Genomic DNA, 26,335 nt, shown 5'->3' with positions numbered 1-26,335 from the left:
CATTTAGCCCATTTACACTCAGGATAACTATTGAAAGATATTAATTTAGTGCCTTTGTATTGGTTGTAAGGTGACTGTTACTGTATATTGTCTCTGTTCCTTTCTGGTGTGTTACTTTTGGGCTCTCTCTTTGCTTAGAGGACCCCTTTCAATATTTCTTGTAGGGTTGGTTTGGTGATCGCAATTTTTTTTAGTTTCTGTTTGTCCTGGAAGCTTTTTATTGCTCCTATTTTCAATGGCAACCTAGCTGGATAAAGTATTCTTGGCTGCCTATTTTTCTCATGTAGTACCCCAAATATATCATGTAGTCCTTTCTGCCCTGCTAGGTCTTTGTGGATAGGTCTGCTAGAGCACTGTATCTTTCCTATGGAGCATCCTTTTAAAAAGCTATTTCTCTGCCCTCAATTTTTCTATATAAAATCCATATTTCTAAATAGAATCATACTTCTTTTGATGGAAGATTTTTCTTTAAAAATTTTTAAGTACACATCTAACAATTATTTCAGCTTTAGGTTTATGAAAAAGATTTTCCTTTCACTATTGAAAGCTATCTTTGCTAAATATAAAATTCTAGGTCAACAGTTTTTTTGTTTGTTATTTGTTTTGTTATTGTTTTGTTCCTTCAATTCTTTAAATATGTGAGTCTATTATCTTTGGGCTTGTGTAATCTCTGACAAAATATCTACTGTAATTCATGTCTTTGTTTCTCTCTATGTATATTCCTCTTGTCTATCTTGAGGATTTTCTCTTTATCTTTGCTTTTCATCAGTTTGACCATGATGTGTCTGTGTGTGTTTTTTCATGTTTATCCAGTATGGGATTCTCTAAGCTTATCAGATCTGTGATGCATTGTCTTTATTTGTTTGAGAAAATTGTTAGCCACTGTCTCTAAAGGTTTTGATGTTCTATTCTCTTTCTCTTCTTGGAGCTTAGTAATTTCATGTTAAATCGTTGCTATTGTCTAACAGTTTTGAATGCTTTGTTTTAATCCTCTATTCTTTTTTTCTTTTTTGTCTTTATGTTGAGGTATTTATGAGAATGATGGTGTTCTCATATGAGGACATGGCCTGAGTCTGTCACTGTAGTCTCTGTCCCACATATCCATTTGACAACAGGCCATAATAAGAAGGGAAACTGCTTATCACAACTGAAAACTAGGTCTAACTACCATAATCTTATTAAAGAATTAATTTTTTTTAAGGATCTGATAAAGGAGAGTGCTTGAGGTGGCAAATATTAAAGGGATTTCACCAGGCAGGCTTTTCTTTGCCTGTGGGGACTCACAGGCTGGTTGGTCTTTCCATAGAGTGACATAGACTTGGGACAATTTAATTGTGGGGTAATCAGCAGATAAAGGAAGTAGCACACAAATACCAATCTCAGTAAAATCTCTGAGATGTGCACCTTGAGCTACTGCTATGATGCCCATAGCTTGTGCTTGATTGAAGCAGCCCACTGAATGAAGTAGAGACCTCTCTGAAGTACTTTATAGGGACAGTCACCTCAGTTAAGGAAGCAAGATCACATGCCTAGCTAACTTACAGCTGCTGTAACAAACATGGAAGACAAACTTGAAAACACATTGATGAGTTTGTTATGACTATCTTCAACTATCTTTGAGAAATTATCACAAAACTCATGGAAAAATTTAAATAATAAGTATAAGAGAAAATATAAGAAATATGAAGAGCAGTCCCAGGCTATTCAATGTAGGAATATGAGGAAAAAGAACAAATAAATAATTTTTAAAAATGAAGAAGAGAAAGTTTCCCACAAGTGAACACTTGAGTTTCTACCTTGCAAGCAATTATCATATCAAATTCAGGTGAAATAAAAAGAAACTGCACCTACACTTAACCTCAACATATTTTAAATTTGAAGAAAAAAGGGGAAAATTCCTACAAATATTAGGCAGAAGAAACAAGTCATTTATGAATTACATCCCTTTTACAATATTAAATGCTATGAGACAATCTTTAGATTTTGAGGGAAAAATATGACAAGAATTTTATACTCACTCAACCTATTTTTCACAATAATGGCATCAAAAAGAAATTCTCAGAAATTTAATTTTGTTTTAAAGGCAAATTCTTCTAATTCTCTGAAGAAAAGATATATCTATGCTCTGAAACAAAGCTTAGTATAAGATGGACATCTTCTCAATTTGTTTTACTATACTAGGCTAAACTGAAAAAAAAATGTATATTGTTTTCTTAGTAGATGCAAAAAATTATTTGGTAAAATGTTTCACCTTTTGACTTTAAAAATAAGAGTCTTAGTAATCTATGACCGGAGAAAATTTGCTTTAAGATTTTTTTAAGATTTTTTTTTTTAATTTATTTGAAGAGATAGAGACAGCCAGCGAGAGAGGGAACAGAAGCAGGGGGAGTGGGAGAGGAGGAAGCAGGCTCATAGCGGAGGAGCCTGATGTGGGGCTCGATCTCATAACGCCGGGATCACGCCCTGAGCCGAAGGCAAACGCTTAATGACTGCGCCACCCAGGTGCCTCAAAACTTGCTTTAAATACTAAAATTATCAGTCTGAAATAAATAGAAAATGTGATATTTAAAGGCAAAAGGCTAGAATAATGTCAAAATCAAGAATAAATATATGTTATTACTAATTTACTTAGTATTGCTTTTTAACAGATGGAATAAGAAAAAAATAAATGAGTTATAAATATTAGAAAGGAGGAGACAGTTGTTATTTGCAAATCATGTAAAAAGCTAAATCAACTTAAGTGCTAATTTAACTAGCAAGAGAATTGTTAGGGTTAATGTAGAGCATGGAATCAGTCAGAGTACCTGGCTTGCTAAAATGTATCACAGAGGCCGCTGAGGGCAGGAAAGGTTTTGGAGAAGGGCGTAGGCCTTTGGAATGCTGAGGCCTGCGTGACCACTCTGCCCTCAGAATGCCGCTGGCAGTTCCTTCCCTGAAGCTTTCTTAGCCCAGTCATCCTGTGATCTAAGAGATGTAGGCATTGTCCCTTAGGCTATGTTTAGCGGAACTGGGAAAACATGCAGATTAGCATATCTTTCCCATAAACAGGTCCTCCTGGTTCCAGTAAGACCCCTTGGCACACATCACGTGCTTGAGAAACATTGATAAAGATCTGTGATTATCCTGAAGGACCAATAAAAGCGGGAGCAAAGATTACCAAAGGGTCTTCGTCTCTGAGCATTGACCACCTTCCCTTCTCCTCTTTCACAGCAAAGTTTGGAGTAATCTTTCATCATCGGTACAGGGATTGCTGGCCATTCCCAGCAAGTGGTGACCCCAACGTGATCATCTTGCAACGGACACTGAAAGCACTACCCGAAAACGAAAAGTCTGCGTGCAGTAAGTTGGCACCTGCTCAGGGCTAAGTTCTGGGAAGTTTCTGGCTTGGGTATTTTTATGGAATTAAAAGGTCTCTAAGAACTCCAGATATGGGGGAAAACCTCTCTTTCCAAACACAGACAATATAGTAAGGTTTTAAAGCAATTTTTATTTATTTTATATTTTTAAAAATTTTATTATTTTTTAAAGATTTTATTTATTTCTTTGTGAGAGAGAGCGCATGAGATGGGGGCAGATCAGAGGGAGAAACAGACTCTCCAACAAGCAGGGAGCGCAACATGGAACTCGATCCTGGGACTCCACGATCATGACCTGAGGCAAAGGCAGTTGCCCAACCAACTGAGCCACCCGGGTGCCCTGAGTATTAACTGTTTTTGATTAGTCACACAAGTTAGTAATGTTAGCAGTGGTGCTGATTCACACCGGCAAGGCTGTTCAACAGGATTAAAGGGAAGAGGACTCATATTTATTGAGTACCTACTATGTACCAGAAACCAGATATTCAAACGTGTATATGCGCACACACCCATACACTGTGAGTTAGGTAGTTCTGTTTTCATCTTTTAAAAACTTTATAAAACAAATCACAGATGTAGAAAATCATACAAATTAAATGTGTAGCTTAGTGATTATTTTGGGGGCAAACATCCTGGTAACCACCAACCAGGTCTAGAAATAAAACTTTGCCAGTGACCCCAGGAGCCCTTCCATGTACCCCATCTCAATCATAGCCCCTACCCCCAAAAGTAACTCCCAGCCTGACTCTTATGGTAATTATTTCCTTAGCTTAATCATTTGAATACACATCCCTAGACATTATAGCTCCATTTTACCCATTAAAAAAAAAAACAAACCAGTATGTGTTTTAAGCCATAGATTTCCCCCATATTGCGTTCTTTTCCTTGTAGTTTATCTGTTATGCTGTTTGACCCATAGAGTTTCTCAAAGTCTGGATTTTGTCTACTGCATCCTCACAGTCCAATTCAACATGGCCTTTTCCCTCTGCATTTTCTGCATATTAGCAACTAAGTCGTCCAGTTTCCATCCCTCTGGCATGATTATAGATGATTCTGTGTTCTTTTATCAAGAAGCACAAACAGAAGAAGCACAAACACGGCTAGAGTTTGCTCTTCTTTGCTATTAGCTGCTATTGTTGTACAACGGCTACATACTAACTCACGGCAGGTTGCAAAATGGCAATTTTGCGTCATTTTGTTTTCCTGTATCAGTTGTAATAATTTTATAAGAAGATGTTTGTCTTAATCTATTATTTGGTCACCCAGTGGTATAGTTCATATAGGAAAGGTGGAACAAATACTTGATTCTTCTGCTTTATTTACATAGTTTTGAAGAATATAATTTGTTTCTATACCATCTTCAGAAGGTGATCAGTTAGTGTTTTTGCCAAATATCATTATGAACTTATTGAAATGTATTTGATGCATTTCAGTCGACTGCAGTTATAATCTTTGTTGCAGCTGAAATTGTACCAACATTAGGTTGGCTTCTAAGTCCATGTGATAGCCTCAGTGGCTTCCTTATTATCTGGTAAAACAAGATATTCCAGGCTCATCTTGTATATTTCCTGCCACACCTCTAGAATCATCAATTTTTCCAAGAGGTCCCTCTATTTTCTTAAATAGGAAAGAGCATTTCAAGACTATAAACTGAGTGTTATGTATGCTCACTGCTACTAGATTGGTTGTTTCTAGGCCTTCTTAGTGAATAGAATTAGGTATTTTATATAAATATAGACATAGATTTTATTATATATTTATTAATATAGATTATAGAGTACACACACACACACACATGCATACCTGGAATGTAACTGGTTTCCAAGGACACAGGAGATGAAAAATTTGAAAGATTCTACAATAACTGATTTGCCTCTTTATACATGCGACAGTCTCAGAATAACAACGATAAAACTGCCACTACCAACTAGAGTACTGAGAATGGACACAAAAATGTTTGCATCTACTATGCCCCTTCCCCACCACTTTGGGGGACTGTACTATTACTACATTTTTAAAGCATATAGGCACTACAAACTTGTTTCTCTTTTAACTATCATTTAGTGTTACTTCTCCAAGTAAATATATACTGAGTGCTTACCACCAGTCCTCATGACAATGTCTCTCCAGGCATGTTGATGGGCTGGAGCTCATTGTCAGTAGACAACTCAGCCAGGGTTCATAAAAAAACACTGAGTGTTTGCAAGGTAGTAATGGGTCTTTATAGAAGGTCAGTTTTGCTGGATATAAATTCTTGGTACATTCTTTCTTTGAGTATCTTACCTATGTTATACTACTTCCTTCTGGCTTAAAGCATTGCTGTTGAAGACTATGATGTGAATCTCATTTTATTTCTTTTTTGCCTACATGCCCAGAGTGCCTAAAGAATTTTTTCTTTCTCTTTAAAAACCAGTAAATTTACAAAAGTGTGCCTTGGTACTGGTTGTTCTGGGTCGATGATGTATTCCTTGCTTTGTTTTTGTTTTTTTGTTGTTTCTTTATCATATTTTTCCTTAAAGCAACTTTTAAAGGCTAATGGGGCTACTATAAATGAGAAACAGCTCCTTGAGGTAAGTGGGGCCTCTGTAAAGGAGGACCAACTTCAGGGTTTGTTAGAGGCTGTTATTGAACAGAACCCATGGTTCCCTGACTGAGGAACTTTAGATTTAGAAGTATGGGAGAGAATTGGAAAGAATTTGAACCATTGCCATAAACAAGGTACAGAGGTAGCCCTTGCTTCCTTTAGTATGTGCGTCTAGTCAGGTCTGCCCTGGCCCCTTTACATACTGAGGACACCTCAAGTATTTTTAAAGAAAAAGAAGGAGAACCTATGACTCCTTCAGCTCCCCAAATTAGCCCCTTTACTTCTTAAGTTAGAACCAGCAAAGAAGAAGAACTCCCTCCTACCCCCAACTAGGAAATTCCACTACCTTCCCCCCTTCACCCCTCACTTAGTCAACACTTACTGGAGGCAACATCTGGGAAGTGATGCTTACAGGGGACCATTTCCTAGGGAAGTTGACTCTAAGGACTATATGTGTTGGAATGTTGCTTAGACCATGATGGATTTCTCTCTTTACTGTTTTCCATCAATGTCCTCTACTAACTACTTACACTACAAAACTGGGTGATTTCCCCTTGTAAAACTTTTCTAGTGTTCTCCATGGGTTAAAAACAGCAGGTTCTTCAAGCCTCAAGGCAAGGTAAAATAAGGCACGACCTTCTGTGGCATGACCTTCAAGGCAAGGTAAAATAAGGCGTGACCTTCACAGTGCGACCTTCAAGCACACTACCACGGTATCTCAGTCCATACGCCAGCACCCATGGTAGTCTAGAATATGATGGGGAAGCGGGGTGCAGGGAGGACAGGCCTCCCTCCTACAGGGGCCTATGTCAGTGGCGGTAGTCATAGTGATTTGGTTCAGGGGGCGCCTCTGGTGACTTTGATACCAGGAACCTCTGACACATCCCTCATAGGACACCACCCAGGAGTCGGGGGGATTTTCTAGGTAATGAACCTCTTTTCTTCAGTTCCCAAGGACTCTCCCTTGGGGTGCCTTTTAACCCACTGGAAACAATTCGGATTGCAAAACTTAGGAAAGGATTGATCTCCTGTAACACTGCATGGTCTCAGTGGGTTCTATCAGTTAGATCCCTTCAGAGCTAAAGATAAATGGACGTAGAGTGCCCATTGCTCATACATAGGCCTTCATTGCTCTACACCAGGACCCCAATCTAAGGGCCTTACAGAATGGGTTTGCCTGAATGTGTTTGGCTAGTAAACTCCCTTCTGACGTATTGGATGATAATTATCTGAATAGTGGTATAAGATTGAATTTCTCTCTCTGTTCAAAAGACAAAGTTTTCTTGAACTGTTGGTCTGCTCTTGATAAGAAAATGTAAACAAAGGTTTTTTTCTCTTTTGTCTGCCCAAAAAACCATTTTCTATGTTATATCATTATCAGGTCTTCAATTACTTAGTTAAAACTTCTCAATATTAAAGGAGCTAAGTTTTGCTGACAACTATATAACCCTACATATTTGCCTTTGGAATCTCTTAATGTCACCTTGGTCAAATAAAAGTTGAGTTTTGTAATGATCTGTAATCCTATTTAGGTACGTGCTTTAAAAACTTCTAAGGTTTTTACAAACTTCCCCAAGATTTAAATCATGAACAAAGTCTCATTGACTTATTAGGGTTGTTTGGTATGTTACCCGAACACTTGATATTCTGGCTATTGAAGTGTTTCATGTGTCGCAGAAATAACTGAGTTTCCTTGTCAATTGCATCATAAAGAATTCTCATATCAGATCATTAACAATGTCCATTTCTGAGTTTTTGTCATTTATAATTGTTCTTATTCTCTTACCAAGTGAGGTCCATCTTCCAGGAAATTCATATAAAGACTTAGGACAAATGCAGGTTTTTGATATCTTTAAAAACTTAAAAAAACTGAAATGGGTAAAAACTTCCAGAACTAACTAAAGCTGCATTCAAATTAAACAAGAATTTGTAACATGGGACTAAATGAACTAAAAGATTATTACAGTTTTGTGAGTCTTATTTAAAACATTGCCGATTCTGTAATGTTTGCTTTTCCAGATTAAGGAAACTTTCTCTTAAGATATCAATGACTTACAGAAATGTGATAAAATATTCATTTGTCAACAAAGCATTTATGTAAAGCAGACTTGGGGCCCCTCAGTATTCGGTCTGGCGTACTGAATATGACCATTTATGTGAACAACAAGCTCCTCAATCACTTAGCAGGAGTTCCTTTGGTGGCTAATATGCTTCAGGGGAGGGGGCCACATGTAGGTGTAGGACAACACCTTCTTATGGACCCTCGAGTCTTTGCACAATGCTCTCTTTGTGCAAATGAGCTTGGGAATGGATCCCTGATCAGGGCACTTCTCAAGGTTCTTTTGCCTGTGTTAAGCAGGGTCCCCAATAACCTTTATCGAATTCATCAATAAATTACAGCAAGCTATTCGGAGACAAATCAGTCATAATCCAGCTATTATTGAGAGAGCATATTCTACCCTTAAACACATGATACAAAACAAAAAAAGGGAGATATGGGTCCTATAGCACAATTACAGAAAGCATGGCTTACTCTAAATCTTTTTAATTTAAATTCTGATTTTGAAACTCCAGCCAAAGAAAAACATTTTAAACCTCACTCCCCACCAAAAACACAAGCCCAAGTACTCTGGAAGGACCCAAACATGGGCATTTGGCAAGGACCAGTAGAACTCATAACATGGGGGCGAGGTTATGCTTGTGTTTCCACTCAGGACTGACCAGCGTGGATCCCCGCTAGACACGTTAAATATTACCATGGCCTGGCAAGGCCGAATCCAGTCCCTCAGATGAGTCACCTGAATCTAGAAGAAAAACAGCCACCCATTAGTGCCCCCCAGTACCCACAAGGCCAAATTCATGACCTGGGGAGACCTCAAGAAGATGACCCATAGGGGTGCCTGGGTGGCACAGCGGTTAAGCGTCTGCCTTTGGCTCAGGGCGTGATCCCGGCGTTATGGGATTGAGCCACACATCAGGCTCCTCTGCTAGGAGCCTGCTTCTTCCTCTCCCACTCCCCCTGCTTGTGTTCCCTCTCTCACTGGCTGTCTCTGTCAAATAAATAAAATAAAATCTTAAAAAAAAAAAAAAAGACCCAGAAAGCCGAGGAAATTTTAGACAATCCAAGCACTTCCTGGGTGTGCGCGTTGCTGGCCTTACCGCAGCTATCTCAGTGAGTACGCCACTAGTGTGGCAGGTGTCTCTCTTTCTCACTCAGTTCAGACTCCTGCCTTTGTGGATCACCTGGCTGTTAATACTACAAGGGAATTTCAACTTCAACAAACTATCGATCCAAAAATATTAGGACGTCTTCAACTAATGGAAGCTGCTATTGAACCTCTTGGGGAAAAACAAGAAGCTTTAGTCTACCGGCAAGGCCTCTTATGTGACTGGCTCACAGATCCATCTGTGTTATCCCCATGCCCTGGAGCCAGACCATACAGGGTTGGGAAAAGATAAAGAAACAAATGAATGGATCGCTCCTTGATATTTTAACTTTTGACGTGCAGCAACTAAAGGATCAAATCCTCATCTCATTGATGGTGGTGGAAAATCATAAGCTTCATGCAGAAGCTTGGCAATCTCTTTCTAACAATCAGGAATGGCTTAACCTGGCCACATGGTTCTCTTCCACAAATGGGGATTCTTAGGAGTTGCTCTTGTAATAGTAATTACTGTTTTTCTTCTCATCATAATGTGCAAAATTGGAATGCACGCCCTATCCCCTGCCAGAGATGTGAAGCATATTCACACAGCACAACTGTCTCAGGAACTGCTTGCTGCCACTTTAAAGAAATAAAAAGGGGGAGATGTTGGCGTTAATGTAGAGTATGAAATCAGTCATAATACCTAGCTTGCTAAAATGTAACACGGAGGCTGTTGGGGGTGATGGAAGGTGAAGGTGTTGGAAGGAGAAGGGCGTAGACCTTTGGAATGCAGAGGACGGGTGACCACTCTGCAGTTGGAATGCCCCAGGGAGTTGCCTTTGCTGAAGCTTTCTTAGCCCAGACAGCTGCCCTGGGATCTAAGAGATGCAGGCATTGTCCCTAAGGCTGTGTTTAGCAGCCCTCGGAGAACACAGAGATTAGCATATCGTATCTCTCCCGTAAACAGATCCTCCCAGTTCCCGTAAGACCCTTGTCACGCATCACCTGCTTGAGAAACAGTGATAAGGATTTGGGATTGTCCTGAAGGACCAGTAAAGGCAGGAGCAAAGAAGAGCAAAGGGTCTTTGCCTCTGAGCTTTGACCCCTTTGCCTTCTCCTCTCTTTCATAGCAGTGTTTGGAGTAATCATTCACCCGTCGGTACAGGGATTGCTGGCCATTCCCAGCAGAGAATGAAACAAGGTATCCTTCTAAAACTTAAACACGTAAGAATTAGATTTCCTACATGTTCATATTTTAAAATGTGAAAAGATAATAGAAACAATTTCTTTAATAATCACAAAATTTGAAAATATCTAAGAATAAGGTTATTACAAAGTATGTATATTTGACAGAAAATTTGGGGCACCTGGGTGGCTCAGTCGTTAAGCGTCTGTCTTTGGCTCAGGTCATCAACCCAGGGTCCTGGGATCGAGTCCCGCATCAGGCTCCTGCTCAGCAGGAAACCTGCTTCTCCCTTTCCCACTCCCCCTACTGGTGTTCCCTCTCTCGCTGTGTCTCTCTCTGTCCAATAAATAAATAAAATCTTAAAAAAAAATTGACAGAAAATTTATAGGCTTTACTAAGCAAACTAAAAGAACACCAAGTCAAAAGCTATTCTATTTTTGAAGGATTTAATCATGTAAGTAATTGTTTATAATACTTACTTGAAATTGGCAAGACCCAGAGCTTCATATACAGCATGACTTAAATATTTTTTAGTTCAGTTAGGAAACAGATGGGAGAAAACCTACCAAATGTTAATAGTGGTTATCTCTGTATAATAGAAGGTGGGCTGATTTGTTGTTTGCGTGATTTTTTTTTCCTTCAACATAAATAAAACTTTTTAAAATTCAGAATGAAAAAATTTTTTAAAAAGGTAGTAACAGCATAACCTTATGGATATGAAAAATGTAGGAGTTAAATCAGTGTTTGTCAAAGTGCAATCTGTAGTCATCCGAGCAGATTTCAGGGGGAGTATTTCTTTAAAAATTCTTACTCTTGGATTTCATGCCCTCCCCCCCCCCCCCACCTAATCAGCCGATCTTGATGAGAGCCCAAGAACTTGTATTTTAAACAAGCACTCCAGGTGGTTCTTTTGCACACTGGAATTTGAGAACAACCAGGTTAAAAGGCTTGCTCAGCTTGTGCACAAGGAAAGCATTTTATAGAGCAGAGAACAGAGTAAAGTTGTAGGGCCTCTGTGGTTTACTGCTCTTGCTGGTCAGGAATGGGTTTAGATGCAAAGCTAGAAGTCACCGGGAGGGTGAAGTGAGTCTCAGTAGTTACTAAGTCATTTTTCTTCATACTTGTAGAGCAAAAGTCTCTACTAGCGACTCATGAGCTTGGGGAGAAAGTCTTACTGTCCAATTAGCTTTCATTGGTCTGTAAACTCAGTAAATGCCAGCTTCTGGGATGGAAGCACGGCCTGTCACATTCACCACAGCATCCCCAGCACCCAGCACAGTGCCTGAAAATTACAGAGGCACGATCCATATTTGCTTAAGGAATGAGTAAATGATAAATTGATCTGCCAGGTAGGTGTGAAACTCTGATGCTTTAAGGAAATCACCCAGGAGTCAGGCCTATGGCACTCACCTCTCCGCCCCCACCTCTTATCCTTACAACCTGATGGCAAACCCAAGATAGGGAAAATCAGAAGTTAATTGTTAGAAAATTCTGGGGATCTTGTATCTTAGGGACAGATGAGAAATTGTTGAAGCTTGAGGTTTATAGTTCTGTGGTTTTGGTTTCAGTACTTAAGAACACTCTTTTAGTTTATTTCTTGGAAAATAGAAGATTAATAAATTCTTTATGTCCTAATAGCATGCATGGTTTTACATAAAGAAAAGAAAGTTCAGGTGTGTCTGGGTGGCTCAGTTGGTTAAGTGTCTGACTTCAGCTCAGGGCCTGATCTCAGGGTCCTGGGATAGAGCCCTAAGTCATGCTCCCTGCTCAGCGGGGTGTCTGCTTGTCCCTGTGCCCCCCTCCCTTTCATTCTCTCAGTCTCTCTCTCTCAAATAAAATAAAATTCTGAGTCCTGAGAACTGGGGAAGCTAAGGGTATAAATTGTAGTCTGGGACCACAAAAAAAAAGGGGATGAGATATCCTGATTTAGGCAGGCAGGAAGCAAAAGGGGAAAATTACCTCTTCCTCCACCTTTTGTTCTCTCCAGGCCCTCAGTGGTTGGATGATGTCCATTTGGGAGGGTAATCTGCTTTACTGAGTCTATGATTCAAATGCTAATCTCATCAGGAAACACCGTCACAGACACACCCAGAAATAGAGTTTGTTCTGGGAACCCCGTGACTAGCCTATCTGACACATAAAATTAACCCATCACAACGCATTTCCTTTGGTAGGAATAGATGCTAAAAATACCTATTGTAAAGGTGCAATCATATTCCTCGTGAAGCTGAGCTGCCTCTTAACTTGAATATATTTTGTATTAGTATCCTATTGCTGCTGTAACAAATTACTACCAACTTAGTGACTTAAAACACACACATTTATTACAGTTCTACAGGTTGGAAGTGTGACACAGGTGTGATTGGGCTAGAATCAAGGAGTTGACATGACTGTATTTCTTTCTGAAGGCTCTAGGAGGCAGTCTGTTTTCTTGCCCATTCCAGCTTCTAGAGAGTGCTCCATGTTCCTTGGCTTGTGGTCCCTTCCTGTATCTTCAAAGCTGTTACTGACTCAGGTCCTTGAGCTCTGCAAGAAGTGGAGTCAAATGGGACCAAGTGAGAATTTCCAGGCAAGGTTTTTACTGGGGCTTATGCTCAATTTACAAGGGAGGCGGCACGAAGGAAAGGGCCCTTCCTACTGACTCTGAGGACAAAGACCGGGAACTCTTTTTAAAGAGGCTGAGGCAGGAAAGGAGTGACATCTAAGCATGGAGGGGTGGGGAGAGATACGGAAAGTTGGGCCCATTGGCACAGTGGATAAAACATGTACATGTCTCATTAGCATATTAAATCTCCACCCCTGGGCATAATTCTTAGTATTAAAATGAGAGAAAATGTAGATGAAAGATCAGCACAGGGGCCTACCTTGATCCAGTCTTCACCAGTCTTTGTAGCTGAGTCCCTCCTTTGGTAAGCATCCTGCTTCTGCATTCCTGTAAGATATGCCACTCAACAGCCATAGGGCGTAGGGTTTCAGCTGTCAAGGAATGCTGGATTTCATGATGGGGACCCAAGTCCAGTCTCTGCTTTGTCTCAAAGCTAGCAACACTGCATCTCTCTGGCCATTAGTCTTATCTCTCTTTCTGATTCTAAGCCCATTTGAGAAAGGTTTTCCATTTTAAATACCCATGTGATTAATTGGGTCAACCTGAATAATCTAGAATAATTTCATCCTCTGAAGATCCTTAACCTTAACTGAATCTGCAAAGTCTTTTGTGCCATATAATTTACATATTCATAGGTTCGAGGGATGAAGATGTGGACATATTTTGGGAGTCTTTATTCCACCTACCACAGACTCCATAGGACACCTACATTTTAGGAATGTTTTGGGATATGGGTGAGTGGAGAAATGCTGCTTTTCCCATAACAGAGTACCTTTGTCCTGCAACTAAATCAGACAGATGTTCATACTGCAAATGCCAGAGGTTGCAAAGAATTTACTGCTTAGAGAGGAAAAGGACTGAAGGCTTTATTTATAAACATGATGCTTCATTTGGCCTAAAAAAGTTGAACTGAGATTCTGTTCTTGCTGTGAGGATTTGACAGAGAAACAACTGTTTTAATGTAAACCAGTGTGTTCTTTACTTCAGTTATGGAATCTGCCGCCTCATTCTCTACTAAGATTATGGCATTTGAGTTGATGTTATTTGAAGTTTATGGACATTTGGACAGTGGGAGATTGGAATCTTGAGATTTTGGAGTTAGACATTATCTATCATTGGAAATAAATTACTTCTGGCTGTATTTGTTTTTAGAAAAAGAAGGCAAGAGAAGATCTCTGACTATAATATTATTGATATATATTAATGATGATCCTAAGATAAACCAAATATACAAGACTCTGAACAAGATTGCTAGAATTTAATGAAGACACAGTAAGGGGTTCAATTGGTATATTTACATGCTGTCAATTATTTGCAGAAAAACATTAATAATCAGAGAAGAGTATGACCTATATTTGTCTGAGTATGTAAATAATAAAGTCCTTTTGCCAAAAGTTAAAACTGTTTATAGCCTGTGGAGTATTTCATAGTAACTATTTTTGTCTTGTCATTTCTGTGTATCTTATGTAAACATCACTTGAGGAGGATTATCTGCAAGCAGGAATTAGCATTAAAAATAAGATGTACTCATCAAGCTTTTAACAGAGATACCATTTTCCAAGTTGACATGTTGTCAGAGGACTTCATGACAGCAAAGATATCATAATGAGAAAAAGGGGGCGCAGGCCTAAGTGATTCCAGTGTTCTTGCTTTCTACACAAATCTCTCTGGACAAGTGGAATGATTTCCCATGTATACTCGAAGGATGTATGTGTGTGTGTTCTGTGTTTCTTTCTGCCGATGAACAGCCAATTTAACTATAAATCACGGAGAATGTTCTTTTATATTCCTGAATATTTAGGCAGTGGAACCAGCTGTTGATGTGGTTTACCCATCCATGATATTAGTCAAGTCAATTTCTGGGAACATAAAAAGCAGGAATTTAAGGGTCCTAAATGTGTTTGCTGCCTACCAACATCCTATGGTTTTCTGGATCTCTGCCTCCTAAGTTTGGAAGTGAAAGGCCATGTAGTGTGGTGGTTAAGACTGAGGCCCCAGGTCAAGAAGCCTAGGTTCAAATCCTGACTGTCACTTTCCAGTTGTGTGATGTTGAGAACTTTAAAGGATCTCAATTTCCTCATCTATAAACATAGAGATAAGAATAGTACTTATTTCATAGGACTATGGAGAGAAGTAAATCATTTGACATATGTAGAATGCTTAGAACAATACTTGACACAAACAGAACACTAAGTGTTACCAAATTACTATTCTTATTTGAGGTCATTTTGCCAGCCAAACATTTTTTATGAAGAGTTGTGCAAACAACTTTTCAGTAAACTGAATTCTTTGTAGAAATACTTTTAGGAGAAGTGGGTATTTGAAAGAAGGCACAGGAAATGCCTTGAATAGTGAAAAAACACTTCACCCTTAGGATACATCTCCCATTCTTTCAGAGTGGGAAGCCATGCCTATAACTCTCCAATATTTGATCAGTGGGCCATGTAATCAATGAATAAGCCTCTCTCCAACTACTTTTATTTACATCAGTTACAGGGCTGGGATGAGGATGAGGCACTAGACTTAGGCATCAGCCCCTCCCCCATTAATAATATGTTCATATAATATTTTAAAAAATAAAAAATAATGAAAAAGTCCATGTGAACACAATATCAAAATTTTAAATAAAAACAGGATCAGCATTTCTGATTTTCTTTTTTTCCTCAACATCAATATGGTTTGTCATGGCACTGAATAATGTACTTCTAGTGTAAAAATCCAAATTATTCAGGAATAAATGTAACATCAATCGTTAGCATTAATGACTATGTGCTAGGTCCTATGTTAAGTGCTTTAAATGAAGTGATTGAATTAATGCAAATACCCCCATTTGTATAGCATTAAACTGAAATTGACTCATGCCAAACCAAATCCTTTATATCAGTATCATACATTTTACACCTACATATATTATAAAGTCCATACTACATTATTATTAATTTTATTCTAAACTGTGAATTATATTTCAAAGAAAATTTAACAAATGCAAAAAAAATGTTTTTTATATTTACTCACATATTACTATTTCTGGTGCTCTTCATGTTTCTGTGGGTATTTGAATTTCTCTCTGGTATCATTTTCCCTCTGTCTGAAGAATTTCTAGTGATAAATTATTAAAGCTTTTGTTTGAAAAAGTTTTAAATTCACCTTCAGTTTTTATATGTATTTTTCCTGGGTGTAGAATTCTTGGTTGCAAGTGTTTTGATTTCAGTACTTTTAAAGCTGTCACTACATGGTCTTCTTGCTTGCATAGTTTCTCAGAGGAAGTCTGCTGTCATTATTACTTTCAGTTTTCTATATGTAATGCATTTTTCATTGAATGTTTTTAAGATGTTCTCTTTATTACTGGTTTCAGCAATTTAAATATGTGCATTAGATTGGTTTTCTTCATGTTTATTTTGCTTGGGGTGTGGTGAGCTTATAGGATCTATGAGTTTATAGTTTTTATTAAATTCAGAAAATTTTTGCCATTTCTTTTCAAACATTTCCCCTCTCCATTTGACTGTTAGATCATTTGATATTGTCCCACGTTTATTGTCTGTTCATATTTAAGTCTTTTTTTCCTCTTTGTTTTATTTAGGATATTTTCTCTTGCTCTGTCTCCAAGTTCACTGATCTTCTCTTCTGCAATGTCTAATCCATTTTCAATCGCATTCAGTGCTTTTTTTCATGTCAGATTTGGTTCTTTTTGCATATTCCATTTCTCTTTGTCGTGTTCATGTTTTTCCCCTCTACCTTCTTGAACCTATTTATAGTAGCTGTTTTAATATCCTTGTCTACTAATTTTGTCATATTTCTATCTCTGGATCTATTTCTATTGATTGATTTTTCTCCTAAAAATGGGTCATAGTTTCCCCCTTATTTGCATGCCTGGTAATTTTTGATTGTGTGAATCATATGTACTTGAATGATGACCTTTGTTTGGCTTTGTTCTAGTTTTCAGTTAAAGTTCTTGGAATCATTTGGATCCTTTTAAGCCTTGCTTTTAAGTTTCATTAGGACAGACCCAAATGCAGTGTGTAGTCTAAGACTAATTTAGCTCTACTTCTAAGGTAATGCCATACTGAAGACTCAGTTCCCCATGTATAAGGCAATCTTTCCCATCAGTATGGTTGGAATAGAACTATTCTCAGCCCTGTGTGAGTTTCAGGAATTGCTCACATCTTCTTCCCTTACTCTTGGATAGTTTCCTTTCACACGCACGCACATCAGTATTCAGCCAAAAACTCAAGGGCACCCCCTCATCAGATTTCTGGGGGCTGCTCTCTGTGTAACTCCCTCTCTGGTACTCTGCCCCACTAATTCTAGTTCTTTTAGCCTCCTTGAACTCCAGTCTCTTGTCTCCTCAGTTCAGAAAGACCTCTGGTTCTATTTGGGATCCCCTTTTCTGTACTGCAGCCTGAAAACTCTGTAGGCAGTAGGTGGGGGCAATCATAGAGATCCTTTGGTTTCATTTTTCTCGGGGACCACTGGCCTGTGTTGCCAGTTGTATATTTGAATATCATTGTTTCACATCACCCCATCCCCCACTAATTTTCTTGTTTAAGGTAGGAGGATAAATCTGGTCAATGTTACCTCCTCATGACTGGAATTAGAAGTCCCCTTCAGGGTAGCACTATTTAATGCTAAGGACATTTTATGTATTATTTAATCATCACAATCCTTACCTTCTCATAGACTAGAGTCAGACAAATTAAATAATGCTGAGGAATGGTATAGCATAGAGGTTAAGAGCATCGCTTCCCAGCTAGCACCATGAGTTCAAATATTGGCTTTTTCACTAATTAGCCATTTGAAACTCTGTTTCAACATCAGTAAAATAATATCTAATTCATACAGCTATTATATAGACTATACTTAATACACGTCAGGTGCTAATAACAATGCCTGGGAAGTACTAATTTCTCAGTAAATGTTATTTCCTAAGTCACATGGCCTGTGGTGGAGCTTCTAAAATGTGGTCTCCACTGCTCTTCAGTCCATGTGCTTTCCTCTATTTCACGCTGCTTCTGAAGAGTGAAGCTAATGAATGTGCTGTCACCAAGAGAGCTGATGGAGTCTGGTGCACAGGTTTTAATAGACTTTCATTAACGTCTCTTCTTGCATACAGTGTTTTAGGTTCCCAACTATTCGAATAGTAGAACTAGCTGTTTATAATGTAAAGTTACCCCCAGTGATACAAGTCAACGTAGGGCCAGTGACTCAGGTCTGGGAATATAGAAAGTGAAGCTGAAGGGCCCCAGCTGTCTTTGATACCTATAGGAGGCCAGTACTTTGGTAACTTGGCAAACAAATGGTGCGAATATATTTGATGCATCATTGTTTTTTCTCTCCTCTTCCACATCAGGCCACTCTTTTGCCATATACCCATTGTACTAATGAAACTAATGGCCCACACAAATACTTTGGATGGTGCCTTGCCTGCATCACTATGCCCATGAGGCTAGGTTGTTTGGTTAATTTTATTTCAGGTTAAAAAAATGTATGAAGGACGATTTCAGTGAAAGATTAATCTGTTTCATACCACAGTGGTGTGTTTCTCCTTAGATGTCTTGAGAACATTGTGAAAAAGACATTGGACCTTTTCTCTTTATTCAGAGAAAAGAGAGGGAGAGAGAGAAGACAGAGGATGTGGGAGAAAGAAAGGAGAGAAAGTGCAAACGAGCCATGGAATAAAATAAAATTATTGAATAGAAACTTCCATTATATTTAAATGTTTATGAGAGACGGAAGATATGCAGGGTGTCTCAAAGTGATTTTACCTTAAACTTATTTGGTAAGACTAAACGCATTTAATAAACTCAGCGTTGGAAACTCCTGTAAAAGCTTCCAGTGTCCTAAAGAAGGTAAATAATTAGACGATTGATGAGCCACAACCCTTCCTTTTCCACCAGCTGATCTGCATTGTTAAGCTATTAACATGGTATCTGTTCATACCAACAAGCCCTTCTTTTCTCAGAATTCATCTCAATTGATGTGGCTTTCCTATCAAAAGGGAAAATTCTTTTAAGGCCAATCTGGGTTGTTTTGTTTTGTTTTGTTTTTTAATAATCTGGGGTCACTTCAGGCCTTTAAGGTTTTAGTGGGTTTAATTTTTTTTTTTAATTTCTGCATTTCTTTTGTGTCTCTGTCATTTCCCTTTATGATTACATCTGAATGGAATTTCTTCACTTTAATTATAAGTCACTAGTGTGCTTCGCAACTTGCTCCCCAAGTGATGAGGAGCAGCTGGTGCTTCCATGAGGTAAGGAAGCACCGAGATGGTCTCTCTCCCCTGTGCTGAGAAGTCCTGTTAGGAATGTACCATGTTTAGATGTAAGTTCCTTTGTTTATCTGCAATTGCATGACTGACCTTAGCTAAGTGGAACCTGATGAAAGAGAAGGGAAACTCTGATCACCATCCATTCTTTTGTTTTCTTGGCCCACTGAGTACATTTTCCCAAGTTTCTGGCATTTCATTTTAAAATTTATTTGGAACAATATTTCTGTTGCATATTTAAAAACAAATGCATTATAAGCTCATTTGGGTTTTGCAAACAAGGCTTTGCAAAATGGTTAACGTTAGAAGGATAAACACTTTGTGTTCTTATAACAATTTTCCTTTTGGGATGGTAGAAATAATAGTTTTTTAAGCAATCAAAGCTATAATCTTGAATGAAAAGTGTACTCCACAAGGATCAGTGGGCAATCAAGGGTCTTCTACTGGAACATGGTACATTATTAGCCATTTAGCCTTGATTGTTTTAATTCCCTCATGACCCATTCGGAAGTGAAGTAATTCATTTTCCGTACACCAATCGGTAACTCATGCAGTTGGAGGCAGCCAAACAAATTGAAGCAAAATGTCAAATTACATAATGTTACCCCCATCGCTCCTAAGAACATGACATGCTACATACAGTCATTGCCCCATTCTCAAGGGTGTGCTTCTCTACGCATTTGAAGTAGATGTCATTAAGTTATAAATGTCATTATATAGACCCGTGAAGGATTGGTTACAGCTTGGAGTGCATTCTAGAGGAAAGGTTTACTGTATTTCCATAGTCTCTCTTATAGGGTACATCTTGATTTCCTCTATGGGTATAAACACAGAGGAAGTTTGAGCAAATAGATGCAGAAACTAAAATATTTTGTAACTGTCGGTTTCAATCTGATAAAGTTGCGATGTTGAATATCTATTTCCCTGCTGATGTTTTGCATTAATTTAGGATAGTGGTAGGAGGAGCCTCACATTGCCCAAATGCCCAACTCTATGTAGTGTTTATAACAGCAGTGTACTACCTTGTCTGGGTGTTGGAATACCTGTGGAACTTAAAAAAAAAAAAAGTACAAATGTCTAAGCTCTGCCAAAGACCTACTAAAAACAAATTAGGTGGAGGTCAGACCTGGGGATTTTATTTCTTTCAAAAGCTCCACAGGTGATTCTGATTGAGAAGAACAGTGCACTCAAAACTTTTTTTCAGTTTTTATTTTGGGCAGCTTTACCTTTGTAGCCATACACTATAGAATTATCAGAATAGTTCAAATAATAATCCATTTAAAAGATCCTGGACTATCCAGGTAGATTTTTAGAACTAGAAATTTCTTAAAAATCTGGTTTGAGAATGACATGCCATTCAGTGAGAACATCTTTTCTTCTCTCTCTTTCTTCAATCTTTTACCCTAAAAATAAATAAATAAATAAAAAGTCACTGCCACCTGTCTTTATTGAGGGTCTGCTCTGTCAAGCACCATGCTGGCTCTTTTCATTCAAAATCTCATTTAATCTTTACATTTGTCCTATGTAAATATAACTGTGTCCACTGTAGAGATGAGCCAGTTTGGGCAAAGACACATAGCAAAAGCCAAAATTTAAATTAATGCCTATCTGATTTCAAAACTTGTTCTTTTGGGGGCACCTGGGTGGCTCAGTCAGTTAAGTCTCTGGCTCTTGGTTTCAGCCTAGGTCATGATCTCAGAGTCCTGAAAAAGGCCCTTGTCGGGTTCTATGCTCAGCATGGAGTCTGCTTGGGATGCTTTCCCCCGTCCCCCTCCCTCTGCTCCTCCCCGCTACTCACACATGCTCTCTCTCTCTTTCTCAAATAAATAAATAAAATCTTAATTAAAAAAAAATTGCTCTTTTTTTTTAATACCATCCACCCTCTCTCCTTTCTTTTCACCTTCCCCACCCTTTTCCTTTTAGTGCCTGTGTCCTTTAATTCTTGTTTTCTTTAACATCCCATGCCATCATATCTGGAAAGTGAGGCAGAAGGGTGCATACGTCTCACAAAAGTTCTTGGTAACAATGAGTGCCTCAGTACTCATGTAAACCTTCCCACTTGGAGACATTCTCGTGGTTCCTGATTTGACAAACCTTGATCTGCTATCCTTTGACTAATGGAAATATTTATATTTTTTGATGGCTTCATTTTAAAGAATGTCCTGGGATTTGCTCAAGAGAATATAAAAACCTGCTGTCCCTGTTTCCATTTCCAGACCCAGACATGACCCCAGTACATTAAAGCATCTGCTTTTGATTTCACATCTATCTTAAGGGCCATCTTTCTGAGCTAGGGTTTAAAGTTGCTCAACAAGCAGCAAGTGTGAGATGAAGGTAATGAGGGAAGTGGTTCTGGTTAAAAAGTGGCAGAAATTACAGAACTATCTATGTAACCTGAGCTTTGGTGTAGTCATCTACATTCATGGTCTCCCATTTACACTTGCCGCGGGTTCTGGAACATCTAGTTGCTCATCCACCTGTGTTTCTCAAGTACTGCAGAATTGCAACATGACTTATCCCTTTCTCCTCTAATCCACTTACGTCTCTCTCTAGGTGGGGCAAGGGGAAAAAGGAAAACTACTATGTGAAATAAGAAAAGAACTTAAAAAAGGATATGAGTTATGGAGAAAAGCTTTGACCCTTTCTGAAATGGAGTTGAAATGGACATTTAGTTACAAAGTCAGATTCTGCATGGTATTTTATGGTATTTGTCTAGAAATTGTAGAGAAAATGAGTTCTAAATTCAGGGAACACGGAGATAAACAACTTGATCAATTTCAGAACTGAAGAAACTGACCAACCTGGCAAGGATTGGATACTCCTGCCTAGCAAATATTTTGCACACAGTCAGTTCATGCTTAACAAATATTTGCTAATGGAGTATGCAACCAAAGAAGACTAAACGGAGATAATATAGTTGCTAACTGGAAGCCACAGTACAGTTATGTGGAGTCAGAAATGTCCATTTCTACCCCGAAGACCATTTGTAACCCTGGGCAAGTGACACAGCATTCCTGAAGTTCTGCTGCTGCTTCTATAAAATGAGGTCCATGAAATAAACAATAGAATATTATTCAGCCATAAAGAATGAAATCTTGCCATTTGCAACAACGGAGATGGAGCTAGAGAGTATTATGCTAAGCGAAATAAATCAGAGAAAGGCAAATACCACATGATTTCACATAGGTGGAATTTAAGAAACAAAGCAGGAGCAAAGGTAAAAAAAAAAATAGGCAAACCAAGAAACAGTCTCTTAACTATAGAGAACAAACTGATGGTTACCAGAGAGGAAGTGAGTGGGGGTGGGGTGGGTTAAATAGGTGATGGGGATTAAGGAGTGCACTTGTGATGAGCACTGGGTGATTAAAATAAAAGTTTAAAATAATAAATAAAATTAGGTTTATGACATCTAACTCACAGATTGTTATGAAGATTAATTGAAACGCTATATGTGAAAAGTACTTTGTAAATCATGGACTGTGAATAATCAATCAAGGAAATAGGAGAATCCCAACATCACAGATATGTAGCGTGGATTCAGTTAAAGCTTTGGTAGAGAGTCATGAAACGGAAATTCGTAGGTGTAAAGCTCCACAGACTACATACGTTTGGACCTAAAAGCTATTGCTATTGTTGAAGACAAAAACTTTGGTTGAATGTAGATAATTGATTTAGAGCAAGGACTGTGTCTTTTAATACTTATAGTTCAGTTCCAGCAGGGTCTGCCCTGGAGTAGATGTTTAGTGCATGTTAGAAGGGCTAGGTGAATGGATGAACAGATGGGAGGGTGGCTACATAGCTCTGGTTCATTTTTACGTTCAGAAAATGGAAAAGTAGTTTTTGATATTCTCTTTCGCTCAGCCCAATACAGTTTTCAAAGAAAACCAACATCATGACCTACTAAATATTTTGGTAAGACTGCAGTGTTTTACCTCATTTTCTAGAAAGACAGGTGATGGCATGAAATACTACTGAGAAAATAAGGCTTATCCTGTGTGACTGGAAACCACATTTCTGAATTAGTATTGTTGTCAGCCAATGAGATCAAGCCGACCGTTAAGTGATTGTTAAAGCAAAAAAGAGGTATAAAAACAATGCCATCAGCCTGTTTTCTCACAGGCCGCAGAGTGCTGCCTTCTGGCAATGGGAACCAATATCCTTATTGGGCATTGGGGTGGAAAGGAGGGAGTGATCTTTGTTGGGGAGGCAGCTTTATAGAGAATTAGGGGCAATTATGAATGAGACATTTACAGTAAGTTCCAAGACTTATTTGAACCTATCAGAACTTCAGAAGCACCAGTGTGGTATATCTCATGACTTGTGTACTCATTTTGATAGGCTTGAGCTTTTGTGTCCTTGCATTTTGCCCATGAATATTTTGCACAAATAATTGTGTGTGTTTATAGATAGGCAGCCAGGCTCTTGGTTCATCCAGCCAAGTAGGCTTTTCCGTTGCACAAACTTGTTTTGATAGTTTGAAATACCCCATAAGAAAGCAAGATGAAAAATAAAAATTGACCCCTGGGGGCTAACAAGATTGACATGAAGCTTTATGAAAACAGTCCAGTGCCTGTTATTGCTCTCATGAGGAAACTTTCTTGGGATATGTGAATGCATCAAGTTTAAGCCTGCTCAAAAGAAACAGAAGCAGATGTAGACAAAGAGGCACAGTTATCGGTCCTATCTATATCCATGGGGCAACACATGTCAGTGAAGGATGCTCCCTGATGGCTGGACAACCAGTCTCCAGTAATAAAATCATAATTATAGTGCCTCATATGTAAAGAAGAAAGAGACCTGGGATTATGGGCAGTAAAGGATGACTGTGGGCAAATAGATATTACTTGCAGCCCACCTTAGTGTGTTTGGGTTTAACAGGTAAAGATCCATTCCCTTTCCTTTCCCATCTTGAAGACCTTAAAGAATCCTTATGGTACTAGGAGCAAATAGGTGACCCAGTGGTGTTATTAAGTGAAATATTGGTATAGAGAATTTTCCACTATTTATTTATCAAGAAATATTTATTGAGCAGACACTATGTGCAAAGTGTTATTCTAGGTGCTTGGATAACAGTAATGAACACAATAAAATCCCTACCCATATAGAGCTTACACTCTGGTAGAGAGGATGCATGGTGACCAATCGGCCACATGAACACATATATTGTAATGCCAGATAGGGGTAAGTATGGTGAAGAAATATATAAAGATAGAGTTGACCTATCACAGATTGGGATAGTCACATTAGAGGAAGTAGTCAAGGAAGACTTCTCTGAGAAGTTAAGGCTGCAGGAGAGAGCTGAATAAAATGAGGGAACAAGTCATATGATGGCCTAGATGTGTGTTATAAGAGGATGGAGCAGCAAGCATGGAAGCCTAGAGGTGATTACGCTTAGATTTTTAGAGATGCAGAGAGGAATAGAGTGTGCCTTAAGTTGGAAGGTTCACAGGGAAAAGAATGAAACTGGAGAAGTAGGCAGGCAACAAGAGATCCAGGGAGTCCGGTGTAGGTAATGGTTAGAATTTAGATATCATTCTAAGTGTGCTGAGAAACTATCAAAGGGTTTTGAGCTGGTGAGCAATATGATCTCATTTGTATTTTGAATTCCTCTTTCTGCTGCCATGTAGAGAATAAATTTCTTGGGGCAGTCATGGTGTGGAAGCAGGACCAGTTATCCCTTCTCATGATCTCTAGCCTACGAAGACTATGAGCTCCTCAAGGGCACAGACTACATCTCTACATATTGTTCCCAGTGCTTTGCCTTATCCTGGCACTACATGGGTACTTGATAACTACTGAAAAAAGCCTGGAGGGGTGAGTGAGGGAAATTTCTTAGACTGGGGCAGAACTATCTTAACCTCTCACAACTTAGGATCCTTCTCACAGATGGTTAGTCCTCATGAAGGGTGAATTGGGTTCCTTATGTTTTCTAGAGTTTTCTAAGTGATTTCCTGGTATCATGGAAACATAATTGTAATGACCATATAGAACTTGCAGTGAAATATTGGGGAAGCTGTGAAAGTGTCTCCTGAAATGGGGACAAGAAGTTTGAGTCCTACAGAAATTTGGCTTGAGACCAAAGAACAAGACAACATGGGGCAGCTGGTCAATTTGTTGTCACGACTTGAAAGGCACTCTGCAGATTTAAACTATGGAAGCATTAAATTTTTCTTCTTCCTTGTCAGTATAAAATGTATTTGATAAGGTCAGAGAGTGTTGAATAAGAAATAGGTCTTTCTTCTTTGATGGGCTCCTCTGGAGACTTGTCTTGACCTGTGTCCATAAAATCACCCTTTCCTAGCTAAATAAAAGAAACGAATCTGTGCAAGCCTCCTCATAATTTTGACTTGTGGGTGTCAGGCAAGTCTGTGAGTTCCCGCCCTTATTATAAACACCATCTCCAGAGGAGGCAAACGTTCTTAATTTTTACAGTCACGATGCAGTCATGCTTTGAGATCATCTGAGAAGTGCTGTAGAAGCACAAAGCATTATTACTATCATTAAGGTAGTAATGACTATGATTATAATGCAGTTAGGGGAGCCCGAGGAGGAATGGTAGTTAAGGGTGAGTAAGCTTTACCCCCGTATATCTAAGTAAGATTTGCTGTATCGAAAACCTGTATGTGTGTGGGGGTGGTGGTGGGCATAGACAGACAGATGATATTGAGATACCATTATTGGAGGATATGTACTGAAATCCATTTTAGTGAAACTGAGTTCAGAAAACATCATTCCATTCCATTCTACTTAAAACCTAGAGGACAGCTTTGCTTTGTTTCAGTAATAATGTGTTGGTGTAAAGTGTGATTTCCTTGCATATCACTTGGGAAGTAATGGTGATCTGAGAAGCTCTGAATGTAGCAGGAGGTTGTGATAGAAAGTATTTACTTCAGATATTACTGTAACTGCTCTGGGGAACAAAAGGAAGATACAACAGAAACTCTATAGTTTGGCATCTTTGTCATTTACTGTTTTTTCCCCCCACTTTCTTCCTTGATCTCCATTTTTGGGACTCTGTGATTCTGAAGAACTAACATTTACTCATTCAATAAGCATTTATGAAGTATCTATTAAATGCCATGCTGGTGTTAGCTTGTAGGATTAATGGGATGAATATGATTTGTTCCTTGCCTTAAAGGTTTTACAGTTTAGTCAGAGAGTCAGACAAGAATATCAATGGGTTTAATGTGTTAAGTACA

The 26,335-nt window shown here is 38.7% G+C and overlaps 1 long non-coding RNA gene across 1 annotated transcript in view; it reads left to right on the top strand.

Moving 5' to 3' along the window:
* LOC148107702 (uncharacterized) overlaps positions 1-26,335 on the top strand; it is a 449,136-nt gene that overhangs the window by 109,646 nt on the left and 313,155 nt on the right. Inside the window, exon 3 of the long non-coding RNA XR_015721843.1 lies at positions 3,211-3,339. This is a non-coding gene — a long non-coding RNA (uncharacterized LOC148107702). The remainder of the gene's footprint in view (positions 1-3,210; positions 3,340-26,335) is intronic.

This window comes from Ursus americanus, chromosome 26 (assembly GCF_024610735.1).
Source record: "Ursus americanus isolate L20-20 chromosome 26, mUrsAme1.1.p, whole genome shotgun sequence".
NCBI classification, from domain to species: Eukaryota; Metazoa; Chordata; class Mammalia; order Carnivora; family Ursidae; genus Ursus; species Ursus americanus.
This window is presented reverse-complemented; position numbering and strand designations above follow the sequence as displayed.